At 39.3% G+C, this 18,349-nt stretch overlaps 1 non-coding gene across 1 annotated transcript; it reads left to right on the top strand.

The window, feature by feature from the left end:
- Nucleotides 1-13,330: 13,330 nt before the first annotated feature.
- On the top strand, nt 13,331-18,045 carry LOC103351628 (uncharacterized). Its single transcript, XR_001795452.3, has 4 exons — nt 13,331-13,556; nt 15,231-15,376; nt 16,909-17,039; nt 17,829-18,045. It is a non-coding gene; the product is annotated as an uncharacterized protein (transcript).
- Nucleotides 18,046-18,349: the final 304 nt, after the last annotated feature.

The raw sequence follows: 18,349 nt of genomic DNA, 5'->3' as shown, positions 1-18,349 counted from the left end.
TGAAAGTCTCAACCTTGAAGGCCTAACCTTGACTCCCACATTTTCGAAATCAGCCTTGACAAAGACCCATTCTTTCAGGTAATTTCTTCATGTGATCATAACCATTTGATCTCCCTCTTTTTTTCTTTTCTTACCAAGTTTTATTTGTCCTCAGGGAGACGTTGTGGTGAAACTAGAACTGATGGGTGTTCCTGGATGAGCATTGGTATCTCCTGGGTTGTCTGTTTAATGTGAAAATTTTCAAAATTTCTATCTATGAGAAACTTAAGTTTTGTCCAAATTGATGACTATGATAATATTGGTTAATTTCTCTGGTAGTGTTGCTTTTTCCACACTGGGATTTGTACAAGCCTAAGAATACGCTATCACTCTATCACAATACATCAACTATAATGGATGGATATGGTGAAATTCCCTGGTGAGTCTACTGAGAGAGGTACTTAATGACCTACCTGGAAAACAATCTAGTATATTATTTAAAATGCAACACAGTGTATGCTTTGAAGGCAAAACCCTTTAGAACAGTGATTCTCAAAGTGTGGTCCCTGAATGATCACTTTGGAATTTGTTAGAAACATAAATTCTCAGGCTCCACCCCAGTCTTGCTAAATCAGAAAACTGGGTGAGACTCAGCTACCTGGTTCAATGAACTCCCCAGGTGATTCTTATGTCTGCTAAGTTTGAAATCCACTATTTAGAGGTTGGTTGGCAGAATACGGTGAAAGTAGGTGAAATCAGTCTTTAACTCCCCAGGTTCTCAGGGCTTTGCTGTCTGAGCAAACAGGGCAGTTAAATTCTTAGTTATTTATTTAGTGTTCAGCTATGGAGATAGATTTAGGATGATAGAGAGTTTTAACAGAGTAAACCTTGGTGCATAAACCTTGCTCTGTATTTGATGTTACAGACCTTAAAACAAATGAAGTAGAGACCTCTATTGATCTTTGAATCACTTCCCAAAGACCTGTCTCCTATATTTCAATAGACATTATTAAAAGTTTTGTGCAGTTGTGGGGGCGGGGGGGGCTTTTCTAGGCTGAGGATTTAATAGAAACATTCAAATAGCACATTTTACTTTATGTTTGCTTTCATTGTTTGATAACTGAATAAAAGGCAATAAAGTCTAGAAAATGAGCTGATAATATATTTACAACATGTGTGTGCTATCCAAAATGGTCTCTAATTACGCTCTCCTGAGTGTGTATCCTGCTACTTTGGCATACAAAGTCATCCACTGCTCCAAACTCCCTGTTTCCTGAGTAGAATTTAGTTTCTAATCGAGATAAAGGAAGATTTCTCTGGGGTTAGGAGGGCTCTTTCTCCTTTCCTTGATGTGTATGTGTGCTGGGGACTGGTCAGGAATATAACACACGCCTTGGAGAATAGAAGTCATGTAATGAATGCTGAAAGATGTGGCTTTTGGATTCTTTACAGTTTTGGTCCAGTTGAATCTTAATGACAGCTAATGATAGCTAAGGATATATTGGGTGTGTGTGTCTCTTTTAGTGTATATGACTTGGGATGTCATATTTTTCCTCTTGAATACTAGCACCAATGTGAGACTATGTTCTAACTTGAGAGCTTTTTCTTTTTTCCATCTTCCCTTCTTTTGACGCTTTTCATTTCATGTTTTATGTTCTTGGAACTCAACTACTAGGGGTCTTCTAAAAGTTGTTGGAAAAATTTGGACATAAAAAAGTACACATAGTATGAGAAACATCGTATGTGAATTTTTAAATTTTTTGGTGCCAAAATTAACTTATTTTTTATTTTTTTAAAGATTTATTATTTTATTTGAAAGTCAGAGTTACACAGAAAGAGGAGAGGCAGAGAGAGAGAGAGAGAAAGAGAGAGAGAGAGGTCTTCCATCCGCTGGTTCACTCCCCAGATAGCCGCAATGGCCGGAGCTGCGCCAATCCGAAGCCAGGAGCCAGGAGCTTCTTCCAGGTCTCCCATGCGGGTGCAGGGGCCCAAGGACTTGGACCATTTTCTATTGCTATCCCAGGCCATAGCAGAGAGCTGGATTGGAAGAGGAGCAGCCGGGACTAGAACTGGCGCCCATATGGGATGCCGGTGCTTCAGGCCAGGGCGTTAACCTGCTGTGCCACAGCGCCAGCCCCCAAAATTAACTTATTTTTAAATTCCATTTCCATAAAGTTCTTGAACTTTCCTTGTACTTGAAGTGTGTTAAATATAAGGAGTGGAGTGGCCTGAAAATAACTGACTACTATGGGTAATGGTAGGAACTTGGGGATCTTTGGAGTGTGAGATATAGGAAGGAAGCCTTATCAGGGTTCAGCTTTCCATTATCCTTCATAAATCCATTATGTTTGAGAGGCAGCTCCTCTTAAGTGAGATGCCTAATAGTCTGTTTTCCAAGTGGATGTTGCAGACACAAAAAGCAAAATTTGAGACTGGGTAGAGCTTGCAAATATTTATCAAGAAGTGCCCTTGGGAGAAAGAAGATTGCAAAGGGAGAAGGTGACCCACAATGCAGGTTCCTGCGGAGAGCTTTACATTCCTGCAGGATAGATGTTTGGAAGCAGGCCACCAGGGAAAGGGATGTGGCTTGAGTGAGTAGCTCTGGCAAGGTGTGACAGTTCTTGGAGGAACCGAGGAAGGCAACTGGGGCAGCAAGCCCTTTGGGGCTTTGAGAAGCACGTTATAGGCCCACCATTATAATGGTGAAGGAAGCACCAGCAACCTTGATACAGACTGGAGGCACAAAAACCAAGGGGGGCTATCTATGTACTGACTGAAGCATCTGTGGGTAGTGATAGTGTGTGAATTCATTTAATTATCCTTGTATTTTTAAGTTATCTAAAAGGGGAGTATGATATATTGGAAGGAAACAGAAACTTTATGTTTTAAATTATCAAATGAATGAGTCCATCTGTCTTCTCCTGTATTGAAAACTATGTGCTAAATGTTTATAGACAAGATCTTATATTTTTAAACAAATGATCCCTTTTTTTAAAAAAAATCTTATTTGAAAGGCAGAGTTAGAGAGGGTGAGACAGAGTGAAAGAGAAATCTTCTATTTGCTCATTCACTCACCAAATGGCTGCAATGGCTGGGACTGGGCCAGCCCAAAGCCAGGGGCCAGGAGCTCTTTAGGGTCTCCCACATGGGTGCAGAGGCCCAGGGACTTGGGCTATTCTCTGCTGCCTTCCCAGGCTCATTAGCAGGGACTCAAACCAGCACTCCTGGGATGCTGGACACTCCAGGTAGCAGCTTAACCCAGTATACCCCCAAAAGATCTTATTATTAACTGACACCCTTCATTCCTCCCTGAAAACAGCTATTCTACCTGTTCAACATTACTATAACCTGAGGACTTTATCAGTATTGTTCCTAAGGAGGAGAACTTTTTGTTTTTTAACAGTAGAAATATTGAAACAGATTTAATTGTTCAAACAAAATTTCCCAAGGATTTACGATGAGTAGAAGCAGCTCCAAGATGCCAACTAGGATAAACTGATCTCAGAGCCCATGCTCTCTGTGAAAAAGTAAAATTCTAGTTCCAACGGTGCTTCACAAAGGTCCACTTCTCTTTCAACTAACAAGATTGTTTGCCTTTTAAGTGCAAGCACTATGCCAGGTTTTAAACTAATTTCCCATGAAATGATGTTCTTTATAGTTCAGCTGGGAGTGTGCCCATTTTTGACAGCTTAAGTTCTATAAATTCCTACTCAAATGCCTCGAAATTTCCTTATATACTTGAGAGAAACATCTGCTGAAGAGCTTTTTTTTGTCCCCTTAGGCTCTCCAGGAAATTACTCTGCTTATAACTTGAATCAAGTATATCTCAAGAAACTCCACCATCCGGTCTGAAAAGCCTCTGTTGTGTGTTATCTGCACGAGAGCACACCTGTTTGAGTGCTGCCCTTCATCTCCACTTTCCAGATTACAGACCCAGACCTGAAATGTTAAATGGCGTAACAAGGATTGCCAGGTGGTGCTTGCATGTGTTGCGGGGAGGGCGCACCAAACCCTAATGAGAACATAAATCTCTCTCTATCTCTTTCTATCTGTCTCTGTCTCTCTTAAAAATTTACTCATTTATTTCTAGAGGAGAGACACAGAGAGCCTTCATGCACTGATTCACTCCCCAAATGGCTGCAAGAGCAGAGCTGGTCCAGGCTGAAGTCAGGAGCCCAGATCTCTCTCCAGTGTGGCAGGGGCCCAAGTACTTGAGCCATCCTCCACTGCTTTCCCAGGTGCATCAGCAGGGAGCTAGACTGGAGGAGGATGGAGGAGGAGCAGTTGGGATTTGAACCGGCACTCTAATATGTTGCAGGAGCCAATTAGCTCTCCATATTACAATGCCATCCCTGAGAACATAAATCTTCTGATTCTTTGTCCTGTTTTCTTCAAAAGTTATTATAATTGTCCCCTGAAAAATGAAAATACTGAGAAAACTAAGAAATGGAATGAAGAGAGAGAGAGATAAAGAGAGTGAGTGAGAGAGCCAGCGAGAGAGAGCAGCAGGCTGTAGTCAAGCCAGAAACTCCATCTGGGTCTCCCACATGTGTGGAAGGAACTCAAATACTGGACCATCATTGCAAGGAGCTGTGTTAGAAGTGGAGTACCTGGGACTTGAACCAGCATTCTGATGTGGGATGTGTCCCAAGCATTGGTTTAATTCACTGAACTACTCTCCTAAGTTATGATTCACTTTTCAGCGTCAATTAAAACCTGGAAGATTCGTCTAACAAGCTAGTTTATTTTAGTTTTAAATTTGGGCCTCCATCTGAGATTCCTGAAAGTAATAAAAAATATGGGTTGAAAGACACATGAGTTCATCAGAGAGTCAGGATCAGCATACCATGCAAGGTTGAAGTTGTGGGAGATGTATGGAATATACTAGAATAGGACCTGGGGTTAAGATTCAATCTCTATTGTACCTGATTAATTGACTCCTTGGAAAAAGACTAAGAAAATCAATCTTCAATAACAACTCTGATCATGGCTTAGCAAGACTCTTATATACTTAGCAAGACTTTATTTGCACAATTTTCCCCTCATGTTTTTCTGATTAAAATTTTGAACCAAACATTTTTTTTCTGTCTAGTCATTGTCTTCTAAGAGCTTCCTTATATAGTGTTCTTCTCACAGATCATTATTTTAGCAGTTAACATTTACTAGTCACATAGATATGCCTGCATGACTTGAAGTATTTTACTTTTGTGTGTTTGTTCAACATGGCAACTTAGTGAGATAGACATTATCATATGAAACTTTGAGTGAGGAACTAGAGCTAGAGTCAGGATGCAGAGCTGGGTATTGAACTCAGGTACTCTGATACAGGACAGGGGTATCTTAATTGGCAGGCCAAATGCCCACCTCCACTGTTGTGTTTCTCAAAGGTGTTATTGATCGTGGAGGATTTGTTAATCTATCACTAACTGGTAAGGACTTCATATAAATCAAAGTCATTTATCTTGAGCATGGTATCTGTGATCAAGGTGAAGATGAGATATCTATTATTTGGATACCAACAAAGTTCTGAGTCATAAAATGAGTGTTAATATTGAGATAGATATGTTGGTAATCTCTGGAGAAGTGAACTCAGAAGTGTCATCAATCTTGGTTGCAACTTTTTCCAAGAAGGACTAAATATTTATAAGGATGCTTCATTCTTGAGTCCTGTATGAAAATACACTATAATCAACAACAGGAGTCACTGTGCACTTACTCCTCATGTAGGATCTCTGTCCTTAACGTGCTGTACACTGAGGCTTAATGCTATAACGAGTACTCAAACAGTATATTTCACTTTGTGTTTCTATGGGGGTGCAAACGACTGAAATCTTTACTTAATGTACACTAAACTGATCTTCTGTAAAAAAAAAAAAAAAAAGAAAGAAATTATCAATTCCCAACTTGACTCTCACTGGGATTAAACATGACAATAGGTCTGATCTGATTTCATCATCATTTAAAAAAAAATCATCTATTATTTTTCACTTTATGTTTCGGTGTGGGAGCAAACTGTTGAAATACTTACTTAAGGTATACTAAGCTGATCTTCTGTATATTAAGATAATCGAAAATGAATCTTGATGTGAATGGAAGGGGAGAGGGAGTGGGAAAGGGGAGGGTTGTGGGTGGGAGGGACGGTATGGGGGGGGGAAGCCATTGTAACACATGAGTCGTACTTTGGAAATTTATATTCATTAAATAAAAGATAAAAAAAAAATAAAAGTGTTGAATGAAAAAAAAAAAGAAAATACACTATAAAAACTCATAATAGGTTATATTTAGCTATTAATGAGGGGATGGAGTTATGTTTTAGAAAGAGTAATTAGGACAATCCTAGAACATGTGGGATGTACTTCATAGTTTAAATCATCAAAAGGATGCTTATTCACTTATGAATGCATTGTACTTGTATCATTATACATTTAAAGATATGTCTCTAGAATCTTGTCTGTCAAATCCTTCTAACTCCCTATTTATTCCCACATATATGCACTGCTTACAAATGATGGGCTCTTAAAAGTAGCTAAATAATGTCTGTATGAGGTCCTGTGTTTCCTTAACTGTCTTCCTTCCGTTTCAGTAAGTGTCTAAACAATATTGTCTGTTGATTATCACCAGAGAAGAAACTGGATTGGTCACTTGTCTATTGAGAGGCGATTTGGAGTTCAGACTGAGGATTTATGTGCTATTTTATAGAAATGTGAGAAACTGCAATGAACTTAATGACATCTCAACTCTCATCCATTGGAAATAAAATGCAATTTTAAATAAAATGGCAGACTGCCTTTTTATATGCCCTTTTAAGAAAAGGTGCTCGCCCTGTTTTTAACTACATAGAATTTTACTTATGACTAAAGTTTGTTCTAGAACATGGTTGTTTCTAATTATTGAAAGGATAACATGTTTCATTTTAAGCTTCAGGGCTCATTATAAAGAAGTTTCTAAGGCTAAAACGACTAACTCTAATTAGTTGCTAATTCAAGCCCTTGGTCATGGTTGGTCCTGGTAATAGTGCATCTTCATCCATTTATTCCATAAACATGCACTTAGGGAGTTTACATCTTAGGAGGAGAAGACAAAGTATAAACAAAACAAAAAGTCTATAATATAGATTCTCAGAAAGGTTGCATGCTCCTGAGGGAAAATGAAGTGGAGAAGGGAGACTGGAATACATGGATGAAGACTGGGCTTCCAAATACAGCATCAGGTGGGGCCTCACTGGAAGACAATGATGGAGAAAAGAAGAAAGCAGGAGAAAGAGCAAAGTAGATCCTGGAGGGGAGGTCATTTAAGACTCCGGAGGACATTTTGTTAAATGAAATATGCCAGGCACAGACAAATGTCCTATGATCTCACTTGTATGTGGGATCTAAAAGCATAATTCATAGAAGTGTACAGTAGAATGGAGACTACCAGTGTAAGGGAGATGTTGCTCTAAGGGTACAAAGTTTCAGTTAGATAGGCAGGATCTGCTTAGGGATTTATTTTACAGATCGATGTCTGTAGTAAACAGTGCACTATTTGAAAATTGCTAATAGATTTTAAATGTTTTCATTATTAAAACAGTGTTTTTTTTGTAAGGTGATGAATTTATTATTCAGCCTGCTTTAAAAGTTCCACATTGTAAACATACATTAAATATCACATTGTACTCCTATATATGTGTGCATATATATACATATATATAGTTAGTTATTATTTGTCACTTAAAATAAAATTGAAAAAGATTTTAAATAGCTGATATAAAGTCCCAGAGGAGAGAGCATGTCCAATATGTTCACAGAGCAAGAAGGTCAGTGTAATTGGAGAGGGAAAGTCACAATAAATGAAGTTTAACATAAACCCTAATACAATGTAAGAGGAGTAAGGTCAATCATCCGTTTCCTAAAGCTGACTAATAAGCTTGTTTTTTAGTTGAAATAGGGTGGAGCCACTGGAAGTTTCAAATGAAGAGGTGGCATGATCTGACTTAAATTTTTACCAGGATTACCCTGGCTGATGAATGGAGATTAGACATCAACAGGGCTCGAGGAGTAAGGTAGGATGACTATTGGGCTAATGGGCCTCACCAGGGGCCACTTTGACCTCTAGGGGACATATCTATGCACACTCTTTTTTTTTTTTTTTTTTTTTTCATTTGACAGGTAGAGTTATAGACAGTGAGAGAGAGAGACAGAGAGAAAGGTCTTCCTTCCGTTGGTTCACTCCCCAAATGGCCATCACGGCCGGCGCTGCACTGATCTGAAGCCAGGAGCCAGGTGCTTCTTCCTGGTCTCCCATGTGGGTGAAGGAGCCCAAGCACTTGAACCATCCTCCACTGCCTTCCCAGGCCACAGCAGAGAGCTGGACTGGAAGAGGAGCAACCGGGACTAGAACCCGGTACCCATATGGGATGCCGGCGCTGCAAGGTGGAGGATTAACCAAGTGAGCCACAGCGCCGGCCCCATGGGCGTACTCTTATCACAGTGGAGTGTCAGTGTGCTACTAACATCCAGTGTTTATGGGCTAAGGATGTTTCTATAGTGTATAAGACAGACACTGGCTACAAAGTGTTATCTGGCCCCAAATGGCAATAATGTTGAGATTGATAATCTTGGGTTATATGCAGCAGTGGAATTGATAAGAAGAGGTCAAATCCCCCAACCTCTCCAATCCAAATCCCTCCCCCCCATCTGAGAAGGACTTCAAGGCAGATATGAAACATAAGAAAGAGGAATCCAGGGAAGTTCATGATTTGTGATTTACTGGAAGAGAGGAGATTCCACTAAATCAGATAAGAATGTGGAACATGCTGGTTCAGGAACTCTATTTTGAAAATATCACCTATAAGATGCTCTTTGGGTCTATAAGAAGAGATAGCAAGTGGGTAGTTGAATATATGGGCCTGGAATTAAAAGGGAAAGAAGATTGAAGGTGGATATAAAAATCTGAATGTATCCACAAAAATATTGAAGAGGTGACTCTGGCACAGTGGATAAGATGCTACTTGGATGCTTTTATCGCATATGGAAGCACTTGGGTTTGAGTCCCAGCTCCACTCCTGATTCAAATTTACTGTTAATGTGTTCCCTGGGGGGCGGCAGGTGATGGCTCTGGTAGCTGGATTCCTTCCACCCACGTGGGAGACCCAGGGTGAGATCTTGGCTCCTGGCTTCAGCCCCTGCTATTGCAAGCATCTGGGGAATGCTGCTCTGGGATGAGATCTTCCCTCAGCCCCACTCCCTCTCACTTTCCTTCTTTAGGCCCCTCCCCTCATCTCTGTCAGTTTTTAAAATAGAAAAGTAGTATCTAAAACCAAGAAGACTGGATGAGTTCAAAGCAAATATGTGAGGAAAAAGCCCATGGTTTGAGTTTTGTGATTTCCAGTGTTAAGAGGTAGCTGAGAGGAGGGGGAAACTTCAAATGAGCCAAAGAAAGGGTAGACTGTAAAACAAGGATAAGCCAGGGGCCCTGGAAGCCGTGTAGGAGGAGCTGTCACCACATCAGTCATTGCTGAGACCGTAGTATGTGAACGTAATTGACCTTTAGCAATGCAGAGGGTACTGATGATTTTGACAAAACCAGTTTCAGTGGAGAGGTGAGGGTGAAAGCCTGTTGGATAAGGTTTAAGAGAGGATGAGAAAAAAGGAGCCTGGAAGAATGAGTATAAACAACTTCCCCTAGGAGAATGGTTGTAAAGGGAAGAATAGAAATGGGGTATTTAAAAGGGAAAGTGCAGATGGAAACTAGAGAACAGGTGGGCAGAATAAGATGGATTGACAATCAGCTGGGTAGTTGTAGAGGGAGATTCAGGCATAGCCTTAAGTTAGATGGAGTCTCCTTGTGCCACACAAATTACCCTCACAATGGTGGAAATCCTTAAATTAACAAAATTACTTTCCTCCCTGTTATTATCAGACATTTGAAGAAGAAACTGACCTCTGAACACAAATTTAATGTTTACCTTCTCTCTTGAATTTAGAACCTGTGTGATCTGTGAAGGATCTGAGTTTAGGAAATGGGTTGACTATATGGTAAGGCCTCAGGTGGTGTATATGTGCAACACCTGAGTGCGCTGTGTGCCCTATGGTCACGTGCTGGCCGCCCACCTCCATTTTATTTTCTGCAACCAGAGAGGCAGTTGCCTTGGAACTGGTATCATGAAGACTCTCTTCAAGTTGGCTTTACTTGCTGCTGTGACTTTTTTGGGGTATGGGGCACCAAAAGGTATAAAACAGAAATTTGAAAATTTTCTCATAACTTTTGCAGATACTCATGCACATTGATGTGTTTGTTCAACTCGAGTGTTGAATGAACTGTATTCTCACTTAATTTTCTGATTTTCATTGTTTTTGTTGGATACTAACTAGCAATAACTAAGGATTTTCTGATTCTAACTAGACTCAATGCTAAATAAGTATTACTGTCTTAATTACTTTTATCAGTTATTTCAAGTTGATGTTACTTTTTCTGAAACAACCTCTCATAGATATTTTCCTCTGGCCCCAAACCTGTCTTTTCTCTTCTGCTATGTGCCTCTTCCACACTTGAGTCCTCATGTCAGAATAGCCTTCATGAACTCTCTCATGGCTCACTTAATTCTTGTCCATGACATCTTCCTACATCAGTTTTCCTATGTTGCTTACTGATTGAAGCTTACTTTTTCATCATCATCTCCCTATAGAAGACCAGAAAATGACACATTGAACTTGACAGTGAGCAGGTGAACTGGAAATGAGTAATTGTCAGATGATACTGGTTCTACATACACCTTTTAGGAAGTTGACTGGTATCTAAATAAGTCTTGAGGGGTGCAGTGAGATTTGTGGTCTTATTTCTGACCTTGTTTAGATTTATCTGCAAAGTGGGTTTTGGCAGTGGGTTTGAACTCTTCAAACAATTGTCCTAAGACAATCTGTAGTAAATCGGTGTGACTAAATTTGGAGCAGCGCAATTAGACTTTGGTGTTACTAGTTATTTCCAGAAGAACCTCAATGGCAGTTACTTAAGATTTGATTTTTTTTTTGAGGACTAAGACTTTGTTGTTACTACTATGTTTTATCATTGTTTAAGAATTCAGTTGGTATGATTTTTGATCAAGATGAGGTTGGAGGTATTTTGGAATTAAGAGTTGAATGGCTCAGTTGTATCACCTACAGTTAAAGTATAATGCAAATATGGTTTAAAGACCAGAGTCCTCAAACCTCTAAGGTTAAGAATTGTTGAAAGCATATAATAATTTTACTATAAAAATCCTTAGGTAAGAAGTCAGTTTTCTTTCTTTCTTTCTTTCTTTTTTTTTTTTTGAAAGTCAGAGTTACACAGAGGGAGTAAGAGAGGCCTTCTATCTGCTGGTTTATTCCCCAATTGGCCGCAATGGCTGGAGCCGCGCCGATCTGGAGCCAGAAGTTTCTTCCTGGTCTCACATGTGAGTGCAGGGGCCCAAGAACTTGGGCCATCTTCTACTGCTTTCCCAGGCCCTAGCAGAGAGCTGGATTGGAAGTGGAGCAGCCGGGACTTGAACTGGTGTCCATATGGGATGCTGGCACTGCAGGCAGCGGCTTTACCTGCTATGCCACAGCGCCGGCCTCAGGTCACAGTCTTAATTATAGAAATAGACCTGGAGCCCGGTAGTTGTGGCTAAGTGGTTAAGGCAATGGACCAGAAATAGACCTGGAGTAATTTTCTAGAAACTCAGTGAATACAAGTTCTTTGTGCCTCATTATCAGAAACAGTAATGTAAAAAAAGTAAACAATAGCAAAGGTTTAAAATATAAAGCCAGTTCTAGAAGACATTGTTATTTAAAACCACATCTAAGAAAAATATTTAAAGTATTAATTGAAAAAAACTGGCCACTGACTGAAATGAGTCTTAGTTTAGTGGCTAGTTTAGTCTTATGGAGACAGATGTGTCTATGGTAAAAATGTTAACATGGCACAGCAATTACGATTGACTGATATCTCAGGTGTAGGGATTTCAATTACTTTAAATTCCCAGTAATGTGTTCCCCAATTCCATCCTATTAAGAACTGATAGTTAGGAAACTCCCTTCTGCTTAGGGACTATGTCAGCATCTTGATGGTCTGGATTTTGTTTAGGGTTTATTTGAAAGGCAGAGTTGCAGAGAGCAGGGCAGAGGGAGAGAGGGAGAGAAAGAGAGGTCTCCCTCTGCTGGTTCACTTTCCAAACAGATAAAATGGCTGGGCTTGTCCAGGCCGAAGCCAGGAGTCAGGGACTCCATCTGGGTCTTCCCTCCCAGGCAGCAGGAGCCCAAGCACTTGGGCCATCTTTGGCTGCTTTCTTAGGCACATTAGCAGGCACTTGAATTGGAAGCAGAGCAGCTGGGACTTGAACCAGGACTCATGGGGTGTCAGTGTCACAGGCAGTGGCTTAACCCACTGTGCCACAATGTAGGTGATGGTCTGGTTTAGAATAGCAGTTCTAAATACATCATCTCTGACTGCTGCCATGACTTTTAGTGGATTTTTGGTTTGTTTATGTAAAGGGAACAGATGTCATGTATTTCTTATGTAGTTTTAAGAACATAATGATACTTCACCCTCCCACCTTTCCTCCTCCTTCCTTCCTTCCTTTTTTCTTCCTTCCTTTTTTTTTGATTGATCGATCCATTTATTTGAAAGACAGTGTTAGAGGTCTATTTGCTGGCCCACTCCCCATATGGCCACAACAATCCAGGGCTGAGCCAGGCCAAAGCCAGGAGACAGGAACTAGGAGCTTCTTCTGGGTCTCCCATGTGGGTGAAGGGGCCAAATGGCTTGGGTCATCCTCCACTGCTTTCCCAGGTGCATTAGCAGGGAATTTGCTTGGAAGTAGAGCAGCAGGACTCCAACTGGTGCCCATATGGGATGCCAGTGCTGCAGGTATTAGCTTAAATTTCTGTGCCACAGTGTTGGCCCCTATTTTTATTTTTTGATAGCATACTTACAATTTATAATCACAAGCATAATCCTCCATTAAATAAAGAATTCAGTAAGTAGAAAAACCACTGTTCCTCAGGAGTATAGACAGGAGCTATAAACTATAACCAAATCTCAGGGCATCAATTTCACTCATACACTGTGTTTTTCTTTTCTTTTTTTCTTTTTTTTTTTTTTGTACTCTATCACCACAAACCAGAGAAGATACATGAGTTTTAGTTTATATGCAGGACTTTTGTGAGTAATTTGGCCTAGAGCCTCTCCCTTGGTGGTGCCCTTTTTTCTCAATTTCCATTTGCTCAGACCTTGGTCCCCTGATCTAGTTAACTTGATTTTGGTTTTCTCTAAAATTTCTTTGAAGCATAAGATACATTTGTTTTCTCTCTAGGGTAGGAAGGTGATTTATAGTTACCTTGTAAGATTCCGAGTTGTTTCCAGGGCACATTTGTATTGACATATTCTTTTTGGATCTTTCAGCCCTTGAAATATATTGTAATCTCACTTGGTTACAAGTCAACCTTAAAGCACCGACATTTGGTGATTGGTATTTGCTTTCTGATGAGGTGTTTCTGGGACATGGTTGCCCTGTAAGCACCGTGTTCCAAGATGTGTATGTATTTTGGTATCCTACTAGTGACTGTGGCATCCAATCACAGGTAAGAGCAACTACTGTTATACTTGATTGAGTGATATGGGCATAATTTAGTAGGCCCAGGAATTGGCTTCTTCAAAGATGGTCACTGTTGCAAGATTCATCTGATTATATTATTATTTGGGAACATGAGGATCAATGTATGATAGAACAGTTCCTTGTGTGTCAGTCATTGAATTACACTTAAACAGATTGGACTGTAGGGCAGGAGGCTGCCAAAGTTTTTCTAGAAAGGACTTCGTAGTGTACATTTTGGACTTTGCTACAAGGACAGAGCTGAGTAGTTACATAAAAACAGATGCATGCTGTTAATAAACAAATGGTTATCACTATGTGTTCCCATAAGCCGTGTTTACCAAAACAGGCAATGGGCTAAGATTTGACCTGTGGGCTATAGTTTGCTGAAACTCACTCCCGAGGATGCAAAGTTAAACAGAACACAGATTTCTCTAAATATGTTGACAGTTCTGAAGAGGATATTATTATAGAGAAAAAGTTCATTAAGTATTTTAAAATTCAACTTGATTCTTAAAATTGTAGAAGGCAAGTGTATTTTATACAAGGGAAGGAAGAAGGGACAATACATGGCCTTCTAAAAAGTATAGCCTCTTTTATTCAGTTCACCTTTTCTTTAAGTTTTTGTGAAACTCCTTAGGGTTTGGAGTGAAGCATTACAGCTGACAAGATTCATATGTGATCCACACATAGGATTCTCCAGGTATATACCCGGACTTGTCAAACTTTTAAGCCCAATTAAGGTGTCAACATTTTTTTAAATCCTACTCTCCCCCATTATCTTTTTCCACGTGAAAACATCAGGAGTTAAAGTAGTTTTCCCCTCTGAACTGAAATGTAATGTTTTGCTTTTATACTGAATAAAATGTGAGCAGAAGTATAGGTTTTTAGAAGTTCAAGGATTTTCCTTTTAGTTATGCAATAAGAGAGAACATACATAGATGCTATATACAAAAATTAAACTGAGCCTGTCTTCAAGTAATATTATGGAGAGTTTCTTACTAAGCTGCTTTCCCCTACATTTCAGAACGAGTATGCCTCCCATGAAGAAAGCACAATTTAAAAAATACATTATAGTTTATATATTCATCAACTAGCCAAAGGAATTCTGGGACTCAATGGAAAATAAAGTATTTCATTGAATGTGATTATAAAATCGTTTGACCATTAACTACCTTTAAGTCCTTTCAGTCTGCATAATATTTATACTGACTTATATACCACTATGGTCATGAATATTTTGCTGTTTCATAATATAATACTTTGAGTCTAGCATTGCCCTATTTCCATGAAGAAAACCATGGCTTTTAGGAAGACAGTAATAGTAAGATATTTAAGGAAAACACAGAATTTAAACATAGATAACACAAATTGTAAAAGAAATGGTTTAACTGCTTTTTCAATAATGGCCCTTGATGAATTATGTTGTATCTTATAAGCAATGAATTCAGATTCAAGTAAAACTTACTAGGGGCTCCTGTGTTATGCGGTGTGCCCACGTTTAATAGATTATCCATTTTAAAAACATTTTCTACATGTGTATAGATAATTCAGGTGAAAATGAGAAGAATTTAGTCCTTTAATGGACTTTGGATTATTTCCTGGTTTCTGTAAAAATTTGAGTATCATGGAATTGATAGTTACTTAAAATTTGCACCTGCAGGTTTATAAAAGGAAAGTCGTTTTTAAGACTTCACTAACATTTATCTCAAGAACATCATCAATGAGAGGATTCGCACCTATCTCATGTACTGTTGATCAAGACAAATCCTTGCCACAACCACCTGGAACTGTATTTATTGACCCAAGGTATTGTGCAGAGATTACTTGCAAATGTCATCCTGGGACTCTCTTTAATGACTCTGGTTTCTATTTTTTTTTTTTTTTAAGATTTATTTTAAAGGCAAAGTTACAGGGAGAGGGAGAGTGAGACATCTTCCATCTGCTGGTTCATTCCTCAAATGGCTGCAACAGCTGGGGCTGGCAGGCTGGAGCCAGGAGCTTCTTATAGGTCTCCCAATGTGGGTGTTAGGGACCCAAGCACTTGGGGCATCTTCCACTGCTTTCCAGGTGCATTATCAGGAAGCTGCATAGAAGTGGAGCAGCTGAGACTTGAACTGGCAGCCATATGGGATGCCGGCGCTGCAGGCTTGGCTTTAACTCTCTGTGCCATAGTGCTGGACCCTTACTTCTGTTTTAAAATACGCCATCATATATTTCCATTGAATCTCAACTATCCATTTTACAAATAGAGCTTTGAAAGGGTGAATGAGTCTCTTCTTGCATGCCAAGCCCTCACTTGGATTAGATGTCTTGATTTTTACTTCCTGTGTTGTGTAGGAGTATGCACACGTATCTCTGCAAATACTAGGAGATAATTACTATCCTTAGATAAGTGGGAAGATTATTATCCATGTCTCATTGATCCATTGAATATGTTGTTGATGTCATGTCCAAGCACAGTTCTATTAACTACATATTCCATATTTTCTCTATCTTGCTATCAATAGCAAAGACTACAAAGGGCACTTTAAGGTTCACAACTATGCCAACAGAAGGAGGAAAAACTTTTTAAGAGAAGACCTTTTGTCTCTGTCTCTTTCACTAACTCTGCCTGTCAAAAAAAAAAATGAATCCTAGTTCCTGAACACAGTTGTTTCATATGATTTCAGGATCATAAGATGAAACACTTGGAATACTTAGTACTTTTGTTAACTGTTACATATTTAATGTTTTAAAAAGGTTCTTTTGAGAGGCAAATTTACAGACAGAGAAGGAGAGATAAAGATTTTCCATCCACTGGTTCACTCCCCAAATGGCAGCAACAGCTGGCCAATGCAAACCCAGGAGCTTCTTCCGGGTCTCCCACGTGGGTGCAGGAGCCCAAGCACTTGGGCCATCTTCCACTGCTTTTCCGAGCCATAAGCAGAGAGATGGATCCAAGGAGAAGTAGCCAGGACATGAACCAGCTCCCATATGGAGGCAGAGGCTTAAACCATAGTGCCAGCCCCTATAGATCTAACTTTATATCAAGCTTTCATAAATGAGGTACCACTTAATCACCTTATAACATACATCCTGTGTCTGGGAAAGTGTTGTTGGGCCATTTTTTCATAAAAGTTTTCATATTGAAATACTATACTGAGAATCTATAATCCCATTTTGGTGTCTGATTAGCAATAAGGTATAGAGGCCCCTCACTTAAAAACTGGAAGAAGTCTAGTGTTAAAACAGAGAATGGCAATAATATGTATCCTCCAGCACAGTAACACTAGGACCCAAATAGATGTTTCAATACATGTTTTAGTTCTTGTTCATTTTATGTTTTATTTCCCTTTTAGGCAGTCCCAATGGTTGGCTTCTCCAACTTACCAAGAATATTATGAAGAGAATGTGAAATGCTTAAATGTGCGTCCTTCATACTCCAATGCTTAAGGATTTTTCTTCTGTATCTGTCAAGATTGAAGTTGAGGTACTTAGACATTCAGTTTTTAATACTATTCATGTATGTTCTGTGGTAGAAAACCAGAAATAAGTTTTTTCTTTTAGAAAAGGAAATTTCATAAGCACATGTTGATACCGCATGCACTTAGCTGCACCCAATGCATGGATGGAAAGTTTGTGCAATTCTGTCTTTACTGGTGAATTGGGCTTCATAGTATCGTCTCATCTGACACAGGGTGGAGCTTGCTATTAGGGGTTTCTCAGGCATCATATAATAGACAAAACTAGTATCAATGATATGAACTAGTTGTCATCTTCAATATTCATGGAGATATTCATAGTAATGAACTACTTTAGTGTTAACACAAGGCCAAAGATTACTAAGCAGTCAAAGCAGATGTGAAATTGACATTTCCTTAGAGAAAAGTTCTCTTCCTTAAAATACAATACCTGCAGGAAAATAGGTTTCTGGTTCATGAGATTTTCCCATTGAGTGAGCAGTGAAAGGAAAGTTATGAAAATTTGTTGGAGGGTTAAGACTTTTTGGGGCATAGAATTGCTGAAGGGAAATGGATTTGTTGTAGAGATTACATTTAAAAGCAGAATTTGAGATAAAATGATTTCCTATAAGAACTTAGAATGGTTTCCTTAATTTTGATATATAGTATTTGTTCTTGGATGCGAAAAATATTCGCATACAAAATTGAAAGCTACAGATCACTTTTACCCTTAATTCTATCCTAATGAGAAGCTTCAACCAGATAACCCAATTATTACACAAAATTCACTCATCTATCCTTTATTTTCTTTCTTATAGGAAATGCCCAACATTAGATCCCTGCCTATACCATGTCCGAGGATAATGGAGTGACTGAAGCTGCCTGAGGACTAAGGAGCAATATGCCTAAGCTGTAGTAATCTTCTGAAGAAGGCAGAGTTATTACTGATACCATCTTTGTTTAAAAAGATAACTATGAGATACATTAAAGTAGAAAAATTTTTTGTTTACTGATCATCAACTATGCAATTGTAAGAAATTCTCAGCTAACTGTTTCAGTATAATAAATTAATACTAAGTGTCATAAAATTGTAACAGTCTATATTTTTCATAATTTTTCGGGCTGGTTGGGCTTTTCTGCTTTCACCTAGGCTCAAGCAATGGCTGCATTTGGCTGGAGTATTGGTTGGGATGGAAGGTCCAAGACGGCCTAACATTTTGGACAACTGGGGCCCTCCGTTCTCCTGTACTTATTCTTTCATCCTCCCAAACTCCTTATAGTTCAGTTGGCCTCGTTACTTGACAGTCGCAGAACAGCATTCCAAGAGAGGGGCGGCAGA

Source organism: Oryctolagus cuniculus, chromosome 1 (genome assembly GCF_964237555.1).
Source record: "Oryctolagus cuniculus chromosome 1, mOryCun1.1, whole genome shotgun sequence".
NCBI lineage: Eukaryota > Metazoa > Chordata > Mammalia > Lagomorpha > Leporidae > Oryctolagus > Oryctolagus cuniculus.
This window is presented reverse-complemented; position numbering and strand designations above follow the sequence as displayed.